General features: G+C 44.3%; 1 non-coding gene across 1 annotated transcript; it reads left to right on the top strand.

Annotated features, from left to right (window-relative positions):
* Positions 1–11,118: 11,118 nt before the first annotated feature.
* On the top strand, positions 11,119–11,225 carry LOC135274645 (U6 spliceosomal RNA). Its single transcript, XR_010342436.1, has one exon. It is a non-coding gene; the product is annotated as a U6 spliceosomal RNA (small nuclear RNA).
* The last annotated feature ends 1,289 nt before the right edge of the window (positions 11,226–12,514 follow it).

Genomic DNA, 12,514 nt, shown 5'->3' with positions numbered 1-12,514 from the left:
GAGGTCAAGAGATTGAGACCATCCTGGCCAATATGGTAAAACCCCATGTCTACTAAAAATACAAAAATAAGCTGGGTGTGGTGTTGCATGCCTGTAGTCCCAGCTACTCGGGAGGCTGAGGCATGGGAATCACTTGGACCTGGGAAGCGGAGGTTGCAGTGAGCTGAGAAGGCGCCACTGCACTCCAGCCTGGTGACAGAGCGAGACCACCTCAAAAAAAATTCATAATAATAGTAATTAGTTCAGTCTATCATACTGTGTGACTATCTCCCAGGCAGAGGCCACTCAAGTTTTGCACTTCCTTTTAATCTTGTCAGCTTCCAAAAGCAGGAGCGGTCTTGGCAGGCACACTGCTTCAGCCTGGGATCACTGAGCTAAGATTGTCATCTCTTGCTCTGAGTCTCTTCAGAGTCATTAATATAATACTGGATTTTCCTCAATTTATTGCCCATTTTTTCATTTATTTATTCTTGGCTATTAGTTCTTCTTTTTTCCATTTGTCATTTAATTTTACCCATTCTCCACTTTTGGAAGGGACATTAGGTTTGGCCACTGTGCTGACTGATGTCGCTGGTAGCGGTACCTGTCTAGCGAGTGCCTCCCGCTCAGTCCATGCCCATTCATAGAAGGAAGGGTCACACAGGTTCTGAACTATCAAGCCGTTTTTTTTGTTTGTTTTTTTGGAGACAGAGTCTCACTCTGTCACCCAGACTATAATGGTGCCATCTTGGCTCACTGCAACCTCTGCCTCCCGGGTTCAATCAATTGTCCCATCTCAGCCTCATGAGTAGCTGGGACTACAGGCTTCCGCCACCGCACCTGGCTAATTTTTGTATTTTTTTTTTTAGTAGAGATGGAGTTTCATCATGTTGGCCAGGCTGGTCTCAAACTCCTGACCTCAGGTGATCCACCTGCCTCAGCCTCCGAAAGTGCTGGGATTACAGGTGTGAGCCACTGCTCTCGGCCTGTATTTATCCTTTTTTTTTTGAGACGGAGTTTTGCTCTTGTTACCCAGGCTGGAGTGCAATGGCGCTATCTCGGCTCACCGCAGCCTCCGTCTCCTGGGTTCAAGCAATTCTTCCGCCTCAGCCTCCCGAGTAGCTGGGACTATAGGTGCGCGCCACCATGCTCAGCTAATTTCTGTATTTTTAGTAGAGACGGGGTTTCACCTTGTTGACCAGGATGGTCTCGATCTCTTGACCTCGTGATCCACCCGCCTTGGCCTCCCAAAGTGCTGGGATTACAGGCGTGAGCCAAGGCGCCCGGCCTGTATTTATTCTTAATCCCAACTTTTCTAGATGGGGTGAAGGCACAACCAACCCCTCATCAGGCCCTTAGGGATTCTGACAAAGTTTAAAAACATAGTGACAGTTTCTTGCTTAGAAATCATTCCTGCTTCCAGGGCTTGTAGTTACAACCCCGGTCCCTAGGACCACTGTATTAGGTAGTGGAGAGAAAAAAAAATTTTTTTAGGTGATTTTGAAACTGCCTTTGCAAAATTATAACTGAGACAGTGAAAGAGCTCTGACCTAACCAACTCCATCTTGCTTCTATCCTCCAAGCTGTCCTTGTTCATTCCTGGGCATAGGCTGAACTAACTTTGGGAGGAACTTAGTTTATAGGTTATAGTTTAAAACAAAGATGGTAATAGCCCTTTCCCAAAAACCAGCCTTCTTCCCTGGGGACTAGACTATTAACATCAGCCACAAGATTAGAAATGATGGTTTAGGAGTCATGCAGCTGAGGCCACAAGATTCTGACCCTTCCTAAACTGCTCCTGAGATCAGTGCTTCAGATATTCTGCAGACCCTGCACTTGTTGGATCAGCTGGCACCACCCAGGTTGACTAACTGGCTCATCTGATCTGTGGTCCCCACCCAGGAACAAACTCAGTGCAAGAGGACAGCTTCAATTCCCCATGATTTTATCTCTTACCTAACCAATTAGCACTCCTGGCTTACTGGCTTCTCCCCATCCACCAAGATGTTCTTAAAAGCTCTGCTCCCTGAATGCTTGGGGGGACTGATTTGAGTAATAATAAAACTGCTCTCCCACACAGCTGGGTCTGCGTGAACTGCTCTTTCTCTATTGCAATTCCCCTGTCTTGATAAATCAGCTCTGTCTAGGCAGCAAGCAAGGTGAACTCACTGGGCGGTTACAATTTGGGGAAGAAAGAAAAAATTATAGTCATTATACCAGTGTATCCCTCTCTTGGCAAGAATTGTATAGTCATTACCAGCATCCTCCCCAGTCCTCCTTCCCCAGATCAACCAGGAGAAAAGAAATCTAGTGGGGGACATTCTAGTTCCACTCATTTTGAGTGTGAGCACACACTCATGAAGGTATGTAGACAGCCATTCATACTTTATTTTTGAGATGGAGTATCCAAAAAAAAAGGGCCCATGGCCCCTTTTTTCATCTTTCTAGCCCATTGGTCAGCTCACTTTTTAGGTTACATAAACTTTTGCCAGCTGGGCACAGTGGCTCAGGCCTGTAATCCTAGCACTTTGGGAGGCCGAGGTGGGCAGACTGCCTGAGCTCAGGAGTTTGAGACCAGCCTGGGCAACATAGTGAAACTCGTGTCTACTAAAATAAAAAAAAAAATTAGCTGGGTGTGGTGGTGTGTGCCTGTAGTCCCAGCTACTTGGGAGGCTGAGGCAGTAGAATTGCTTGATCCTGGGAGGAGGAGGTTGCAGTGGGCCAAGATCGGGCCACTGCACTCCAGCCTAGAGGACAGAGCGAGACTCCACCTCAGAAAAAAAGATAAATAAACTTTGCCTTTGGTCCCAGTACAGAACACTGGAGGGGGCATTGATAAAGTAAAGCCTTTTGTGCAGACACATGTGATTAGCAAGTTGTCCTGCCCTGCTCTGTTCTCTTTCCTCCTGTGCCTTTTAATCCTAGCCTTTCCCCTTGCCTGCTCCTCATCTGGAGAGGGGTAGGGGAGTTCCAATCTGGACATCCCAAGTTAAAAACTGTCTCAGAGAGGCAATGGCATGAATGACAGCCATTAAATCATAGTACTATACAAGGCTATGCAACCTGGTTAAGGAAATTTGTGAGAAATGGGAGTCTAACCAGCCTGTATAGCACTGCTTCCTTGAAACATTTTTCAAACATCTGGCTTACATGGGATCTTAAATTTTTTAAAAATAATATATTTTAATTAATTCAATATATTTCAAATATTATCATTTCAGTATGTGTCACTAGCCACATTTCATGTATCCAATAGCCACATGTGGCTGGTGACTACCCTGTTGGACAATGAAGCCTTAACTTCTTTAAATTAGACTGTTAGAGTAGGTGGGTAGGCAAATGTGAGCACGGCAGGAGAGGGCTCTCCCTATCAGGCAACCATCCGGTGACGGTCAGGTGGTTGTTAAACTGTCTCTTTAAAAGAACAACTAGTCACAACCAGTGCCAGGGAAAGGCAGTCTCCCAATAGATAGAAAACACCTGAAGCTGGTTATCAGCAGCTTCCCAATAAGATCTTAGGAACTGAGTGAGTGGGCTTGAGAAAAGAAACCTCTTCCTATCTCTTGTATCAAAGAAGGAGGAAGTAAAAGTTGAGACATAACTGGCATGAGATCAGTGGCCTGGAGGTTAAAGATTAAAACCCCCCATCCTTAAGATCTCAGGTGATCTTAAGGGTGGGGCGATATGGAGAAACGCCCTCTTGTTCCCATTCAATCTTGCTCAAACCCTCACACTTACTTCACTTATCACCATCCTCTCACATGTACTTGCTAAAACTGTAAACCCAATACCCTTTTCGCATGTAATATCTAGAGTTGTAAGCCTATATAAAGTCAGAGATTTCCTTTGTTAGAGGAGCTTGGCTGTTAGGCAACTGTGGCACCTTGCTCCTGGCCGAATAAATCACCCCTTCCCAGTTTGGTGTTTCAGAGGTCTGTTTCTTGCGGCCGCTCTTGTTTCATTTGGTTCCCTGACCAGGAAGCGAGTTTCAGTTGGCAGACAGCTGGGCACAGCCTTTCAGGTGGTTTGCCTAGCCCTTCGGAGCATCCCTGTGGGGGACTCCCACCTGCTCGGGAGATGCAATTCCCGAGAGGGCGCCTGGGCGGGTATTGGCCTGGTGGAAAGCCCCGCAGTGTGGATCCACCCAGTGATCCGAGAAGGAACGGGTACTTGGAAGGTCCGCACAACAGAAACACGGTAGGATCGATCCTGGAAACTTGCCAACCCCCTGTGGGTGGAGGCGTGGCCTGATCACCCAGGCTGTGTCAGTCTCAGCACTCTGGATTTGATTTCCTTTCTCTCTAACTGGTTTCGGTACTCTGAACTTGTTTCAGTCTCTATGTGGGTACTAGCAATCTTGTCTCTGTTCTTGACTTGGTTGTTTCGAGGTGTGTAATTGTGAGTGAGTGTGGCAGGGCCTAATCGGGGAGAGAATGTGTACTGCACCAGTAACAGGCAGAAAACTGGGGGTAAAGTGCTGAGCCCCAAGCTACAGTAACAGGCAAAGCCAGTGTGCAACCCCTTTACCTTTTGTGAGTGCTGCTCTTTTCCTAATAGAGGGAGATTGGTAAGATGTGGAGTGAACTCACTCCATTAGGGGCCATGTTAAAAAAAAATTAAAAAAAAATATTTAGTGAAAATTATGGTGTCATCATGACACCAGGGAAACTTAGAACTCGGTGTAAAGTAAACTGGCCAGGATTTGAAGTAGATTGGCCTTCAGAGAGAATAATTATGGTACAGCTACTTGGACACAAGATGAGACATGGGGATATGGTACTCCCATCTATATAATTAATCGTATCATCAGATTACAAGCAGTATTAGAAATTATGACTAATGAAAGATCTAGAGCTTTAGATTTGTTAGCTGTACAGTGTACACAAAAGAGAAATGCAATCTATCACAACAGACTAGCATTAGATTATCTGCTGGCCTCAGGAGGAGGAGTCTGTGGTAAATTTAACTTAACTAACTGTTTAAAAATTAATGACAATAGACAGGCAGGCAGATGAAAAAGTTATACCCATGTTTGAGTACAAACCTGGAAACGGTTGAACTCCAGACTTTTTTGGTGGATGGTTTTCATCTTTTGGCGGATTCAAGACTCTCATAGGGAGCGTAGTACTTATATTAGGCAGCTAATACTCCTTTGCTTACTGCCACTCCTGTCTGGGAGTATACAGTCCACCATAGAGGTGGTGGTAACAAAATGCACCACGTCCCCAATAATGGCACTAAATAGGTAACAGCCATTACTCACAGAAGAAAGCTCATCTCATGAAAAGGCAGGAGGCTATAAAATTGACATAGGTCTTTCACAGGCTATTTTCCTTTCCTCACCTTCTATGTGGCTTACAAACACAGATGTATGAGGATAAAATACAGAGGCTAAGCCTTAAACATCACTTGTGAAATAACTTACTAGGGTGTAATCTAACTCCTACCTAGGCACAAGCAAACGGTGCAAGAAGGCGCTCCGAGTTTAACTCCTAACTGGCTTACTCGTGCTTCTCCCCAAGAGAAAGCCAAGGCTGTGCCCCTCAAGTGGATGGCTGGTTAGTCAATGACGGGTAAGACTCCCTGCAAGATGAGAGTGACCTAAGACAGGCACAGCCGCGGGGAGACCAGCGGAGGCAAAGGTCAAGCCAAGAGCCCGTCTGCTCTCACACAGAAAACAATCAGTGCTAGGAGGAGATACCAGCAAAGCAACTTCCCAGGCAAGCAAGTGAGTTGCCTGTGACTAGACTTAGACTCCATCCTATTGTTCTAGACTTAGACTCCGTCCCATTGTTCTAGACTTAGACTCCGTCCCATTGTTCTAGGCTTAGACTCCGTCCCATTGTTCTAGGCTTAGACTCCGTCCCATTGTTCTAGGCTTAGACTCCGTCCTATTGTTCTAGACTTAGACTCTGTCCTATTGTTCTAGCACTCTACATGAAAAAGAAAGTAAAAGTTTTCTGATAATAGTTTTCCTTTAAAAGAAAGCCTTTAAGGGGGGAAAGGTGCAAGGAAAATAAATAAAATAAATGGAACAGAGTAAAGTTTAATAAGCATAACACAGGGAGTGGTTAAACTTTAAACAGAGGCCGTTTAGGCTAAGGAATTTAAGTAACCTCTCCCTAACGAAGCTACAAGTTTATCTTGCATTCCAGGCTAGTTTGTGAGCTGTCTAAGGATTTGTAAAACCTCTTTCTCTAAATGAGTTAAAAGGTAAAAATGTTAAGCCCATTCTCAGAAAGTAAAATTTTGTACATAAGTGTAGTAGAACCGTAGGCATAAGACGCTAAATTAGGAGTCTTTACTCTGTTAGTAAGTTATTGTTTTCAGAACAGTTTGCCAGTTTAAAGTCCATAAACTTGGTCAGCCTAAAAACTCAATTGCGAGACTTAAGCTGTCTTACCTGTGGCTTTAAGCACATGGTTAAAGTACATTATTTAAGTCTCCGCTTTCAGAGATATTTTCGGATTTTCTTTTAAACTTCACGTGACCAGCTTCAGCTTGCCATCTCAGTGATTAATGCAGTTAGTTGCTAAGTCAATCTTAACATCGTCAAAATTCCTCTGAGGAAAAAGCAATGCAAAGCAGTGTTGTATTTCTCTGGGCCTAATGCTTTAACACTGTTTACTCATAAGTCAGGTAAACAAGGAAAGAGTGCAGTCTAGCAAACATCACATACTTATGCAACTTGGCTTACTCAGTTTGATATAAAATCTTGAAACAGCCCTAATTAGGTCTAATCTTGAGGCCACGGCTCACTGCATAGCCTGTTGGCTTTGGCAATGAACAAGCGAACTACAAGTGATGATGTCACTGTTTGACCTAGACAGACAAAATTAGTGAGACAGACAGAGAGAGAGAGAGAGTTAGAGAGATGATGAAAAGAGAGAGAGAGAGAGAGAGAGAGAGATGTAAAGAAGGCAAAGAGAGAAAGAAAGTCACAGAAAGATGAAGAGAGAAAGAAAGGAAGAAGTAAGGAAAAAGATATTAAGTTGTAAGATTGCAACCTTAGTAAGGAAGGTTACAAAACAGAAAGTTTTCCCACGTCTGAGTTTGTCAGTGAAAGTTGTAGAAATGTTATAAAAGGGGATTTACGCAAGTAGGTTGTATAAATTTTGTCTTAAAGGTCTAAGCAAGTTTTAAGACATTAATTGAAAAAGAAATTGTGTTAAAAGTTTAAAAGTATCATCTAGTTAAAGCACAAGTTTTTCTTAAAGCACTAACCTGGTCTTTTACAAAGATCACAAAAGTCTCTTAGCACAGGCGCAACCCTAGACTTTCCAGTACACTAGCACAAGCCAAGAGACTGCATCCTCATCAAAGGATTGAAAGGAGAGAAAAACTCAAGCCAGCCTAGAACACAGGTCCCGGACGTCAGCTTGGGAACGCTGAGCAGGACAACGCAAAAGGCTAGGCAAATCCTACTTAGGGTTTGTTTATTTTTTCTCATCTTCTAATCTACATTTTTCTGCCCTGTTACTTAAACTAACACCCTCTTCACTGCTTCTAACGACACAACTGCTATGTGCTGCATTTGGATCCCAAATCTCTCACTTTTATAAGCTACAAAGCCGGGGTAAGAAAGAGTCCCTCCTCTGGGAGACGGCAAAAGGCGTTAACACAAGCCCCAGCTTTAGGCCTCCCAGATCAGACTAAACCTTTCTTCTAGTATGGACCTGAAAGAAAAGGGACAGCAGTAAGAGTTTTTTATTTTTTATTTTTTGAGACGGAGTCTTGCTCTGTCACCAATCTGGAGTGCAATGGCACAATCTTGGCTCACTGCAACCTCTGCCTCCTGGGTTCAAACGATTCTTCCGCCTCAGCTTCCCGAGTAGCTGGGACCACAGGCGCGCGCTACCACGCCCGGCTAATTTTTTTGTATTTTTAAATAGAGACGGGGTTTCACCGTGTTGGCCAGGATGGTCTCGATCTCTTGACCTCGTGATCCGCCCGCCTTGGCCTCCCAAAGTGCTCAAATTACAGGCATGAGCCACCGCGCCCGGCCTAGCAGTAAGAGTTTTAACACAAATGCTAGAATTGTGGCCTAAACCTGTGGCCTATTTATCTAAACAAGTAAACACAGTGGCACTGGCCCAGCCACCCTGCTTTAGAGCAGTAGTGCAACCACCTTGCTGGCCCAAGAAGCTGGCAAATTAACCCTAGGATAGGAGTTAACTATTTGAGTGCCACAGACTGTAATAACCCTGCTGGACCAGAAAGAGCATCACTGGCTGTCTAATCTAAGAATGGCTAAATGTCAGGGATTGTTACGTGAACATAACCGTAGACAGTTAAGACCCTAAATCCAGCTGCTTTGTTGTTTATAGGGGAATCAACAGAATTCCCATCACATTATTGTAAAGACGTAGTAGACAAGGCGTTCTCAAGCAGAAAAAAAATACTTAAAGGATCAGCCTTTAAAAAAAAAAAAAGGAACCCCGCCACACCAGGACCTATGTGGGACGGGCCCATTCTTGTAATCCTGTTTACCCCTACTGCCGTTAAGATTGCTGAGGCTGTGCCCTGGATCCAAGTCAGCGGCAGCCCAAGACAAGTGGACTAGTCGACCAGACCCAGAGCACCCTATCAGGCTGACTTTGAGGTGCATCGTCAACAAGGACAAGGACCAAGACTAACCCAGTTCTGTCTCAAATGTGATGAATCCTGAGGACTCGTCAAGCCCTGCTCCAGTCACACAACCGGAAGTTGACTAGTCAACGCACAGCCGAAGCCTGAGGAGCCCTTTCAGATTAGTAAATTTGGACTGAAATCTTAATACTTGGTGCTATTTAGTAATATTCACTGTTTTGCTGTTACGCTGTCATTGTTGCTGTTCCTTGATGGACATTCCTTACCCATGCCTGTTGTAAAACGTTGCTTCCTGTTTTAATTATGCTAGCCCTCATGGCAAACTTAGAAAGGGGGGAAGCTTTGGACAAATGTCCTGTGTTTACCCATACTGCCTGGGTAAGAAACATCGCAAAAGACATGACAAAACTGGCAAATGTGCCCGTGTAAGTCTGACATGGATTTAACCCTGAGCCTTTATTTGGAGGTTGGTTCTCATCCTCGGGAGGATTGAAAACCCTCAGCATAGGTGTACTATTGGTAATAGGTCCTTGCTTACTACTCCCCTGCTTGCTACCCTTGTTTCTCCAAATAATTAGAAGGTTTGTTACCACTGTAGTTCATCAGAAAACTTTATCGCAAGTGTATGGTATAAATCACTATCGATCGATCTCACAGAATGACCCAAATAGTCAAGTTAAGAATGAGAACCCCCACTATTACTAGTAAGTAAGTGAGGTTCTCGAAGAGGGGAAAGTAGGAAAGAAACCCTCTTTCTTGTCTCAAAGGAGGAGGAAGTAAAAGTTGAGACGTAGCAGGCATGAGGTCAGTGGCCTGGAGTTTAAAGATTAACCACTCCCCCCCACCCTTAAGATCTCAGGCAATCTTAAGGGTCGGGGCAATATGGAGAAACGCCCTCTATTGTTCCCATTCATTCTTGCTCAAACCCCAATGCTTACTTCATTGATCAGGACCCCCTCACCATACTTTCTAAAGCTGTTAAGCCCATACCCTTTTCACATGTAATATCTAGAGTTGTAAGCCTATATAAAGGCAGAAGTTTCCTTTGTTAGAGGAGTTTGGCTGTTAGGCAACTATGCCACCTTGCTCCCGGCTGAATAAATCACCCCTCCTTCCTTCCCAGTTGGGTGTTTGAGAGGTCTGTTTCTTGCAGCTTCGCCTGCTTCAGGCTCACCCATGCACACTAAGATGCAAAATGGTGGAGTTTAACTGGTATGTGACCTCCCTCTAGGAAGGCTGGACTGGTAAGGGCAAAATGCCGCGAATGAGCATGCACAACTTCAGCAAACACACTGCACAAGCGTCTCCTCCCATGTGCTGGCAGACACTGCACATGCGGACAGCCCATCCCAGGGAAAAATCAGAGGAGGAAAGACTCAAAACCCCACTTGGATCTCTGAAGTCACCTGCTTGGTCCTCTTCCAAGTGTATTTTACTTTCTTTTACTCCTGCTCTAAAGCTGTTTTCTTTTACTTTTACTTTTTTTTTTTTTAATTTGAGACAGAACCTCATCCAAGCTGGAGTGCAATGGTGCACTGTTGGGCTTACTGCAGCCTCTGCCAAGTTCAAGCAATTCTGCCTCAGCCTCTGGAGTAGCTGGGATTACTAGCTACTAGTGTGGTGCATGCCACCACGCCCAGCTAATTATTGTATTTTTAGTATAATTGGTGGTCTCACCATGTTGGCCAGGCTGGTCTGGCCTCTAATGATCCACCTGCCTCAGCCTCCCAAAGTGCTGGGATTACAGGCATGAGCCACCAAGCCCAAACCCTGTGCTAAAGCTTTATTTTGGTCTTTTTTTCTTTTCCTTTTTGTGGAGAATGGAGTCTCGCTATATTGCCCAGGCAGGTCTCGAACTCCTGGGCTCAAGCTATCCTCCCGCCTCTGCCTCCCTAACAGCTGGGATTACAGGTGTGAGCCACAGCACTAAAGCTTTTTAATAAGCTTTCATTCTTGCTCTAAAACTTGTCTCAGTCTCTCACTCTGCCTTTTATGCCCCTCAGACGAATTCTTTCCCCTGAGGAGGTAAGAATCAAGTTCTGCAGACCTATATGAATTCACCGCTGCTAGCAAGACTCTCCAAGGGATTGTTGATATAAATTGTCTTATTACAGAGATTGAATCTAAGTTATCACAACATTTAAAATCACAAATACATTTTGATAACAACCATTTTCATAAAGAATCTTTTGTATTTTACTATAAAATTCAATTCATGAAGATAAGAAATCATTTATCTAAATGCTTGCTGATCCCTGAGGCTAAAAATCAGGAGCAAGCACAAGCTTTTGAAACACAACACCTTCTTCAGCTGAAAACCTCTAGGCCGGGCGCAGTGGCTCACGCCTGTAATCCTAGCACTTTGGGAGGCCGAGGTGGGTGGATCACCTGAGGTCAGGAGTTCAAGACCAGCCTGGCGATCATGGTGAGGGAGGCTGAGGCAGGAGAATTGCCTGAACCCAGGAGGCGGAGGTTGCGGTGAGCCGAGATCGCACCATTGCACTCCAGCCTGGGTAACAAGAGCGAAACTCTGTCTCAAAAAAAAAAAAAGTGCTTGCTTCGGCAGCACATATACTAAAATTGGAACGATAGAGAGAAGATTAGCATGGCCCCTGCGCAAGGATGATATGCAAATTCGTGAAGTGTTCCATATTTAAAAAAAAAAAAAAGAAAGAAAACCTCCTAAATGCTTTTTTAAGCCCATTAGAACAATATTGATTTTAAAATATTTTTTGTAGATATTCATGCCATTAAAAAAAATAATTCTGCTGGTGGCTCACACCTGTAATCCCACCACTTTGGGAGGCTGAGGTGGGAGGACTGTTTGAGCCCAACCGTTCGAGACCAGCCAGGGCAATACAGTGGGAACCCCAGTCTCTACTGAATAAAAAAAAAAAAAAAGTATTTAAAAAAAAAGCCCAAACCCTACTGAATGGTATAACAGAGTTGCTACATTGTTCCATAGTGTTGAATAGATGAAGTATATTGTGCAGCTGGACTGGGGTTGCACGATAAGAGAGGATTTTGCTGGTGTCACTTTCACTACTCGTGTTTTGAAATAAAGTTCTCTTTTCAGCCTCTTAAGGAATTGGTATGGACTTGGTATTGGTGGACTTTCCAGCAGGTGGCGCTTTAACAATTGTAACAACGTAAAGACCGTTTGCATAAACAATAGTTCTCATTTTATAGTGCTTCCATAATGTCCTGTAAATCAAAGAGTTTTGTTTTAAAAGGGGTATTATAAACACTGTTCTCATAAGTGGCTGCCTTTGGTTAACAGATGAGTAATAGTTGGAAGCTAACCAATGGGTACATGTGGACATAAAGAGTGAAATAACATATTGGAGACTCCAAAAGGTGGCAGGGCAGGAAGGAGATGAGGGTTGAAACATGACCTGTTGGGTACAGTGTTCACTATTTGGGTGATAGGTACACTAAAATCCCAGACTTCACCACTACCCAATATATATATGTAAGAAACCTGCACTTGTACTTCATATGTGTGTGTATGTGTGTGTATGCATGTGTGTGTGTGTGTGTGTGTGTGTGTATGTATATATATATATATATATATAATCTTGCTCTGTCACCCAGGCTGGCGTGCAGTGGCATGATCTTGGCTCACCGTAACCTCTGCTTCCCGGGTTCAAGTGATTTTTCTGCCTCAGCCTCCCAAGTAGCTGGGACTACAGGTGTGCACCATCACACCCAGCTGATACATTTTTTTTGTATTATTAGTAGATGTGGGGTTTCACCATATTGGCCAGGCTAGTTTCGATCTCCTGACCTGGTGATCCGCCCACCTCAGCCTCTCAAAGTGCTGGGATTACAGGCATGAGCCACTGTGCCAGCTTTTCCTTTTTTAAGCCTCTGTGGCACCGGTATGGCAGGCTGGGTTTTCATTTCCAACTACAACAGTCAGTTTCCACTAACCCTTTTCTGATGA

Source organism: Aotus nancymaae, unplaced genomic scaffold (genome assembly GCF_030222135.1).
Source record: "Aotus nancymaae isolate 86718 unplaced genomic scaffold, 86718_ANA_hifiasm-v0.15.2.pri h1tg000012l, whole genome shotgun sequence".
Taxonomy (NCBI): domain Eukaryota; kingdom Metazoa; phylum Chordata; class Mammalia; order Primates; family Aotidae; genus Aotus; species Aotus nancymaae.
Note: the sequence above shows the minus strand (reverse complement) of the source record. Positions and strands in the feature narration are given on the sequence as shown.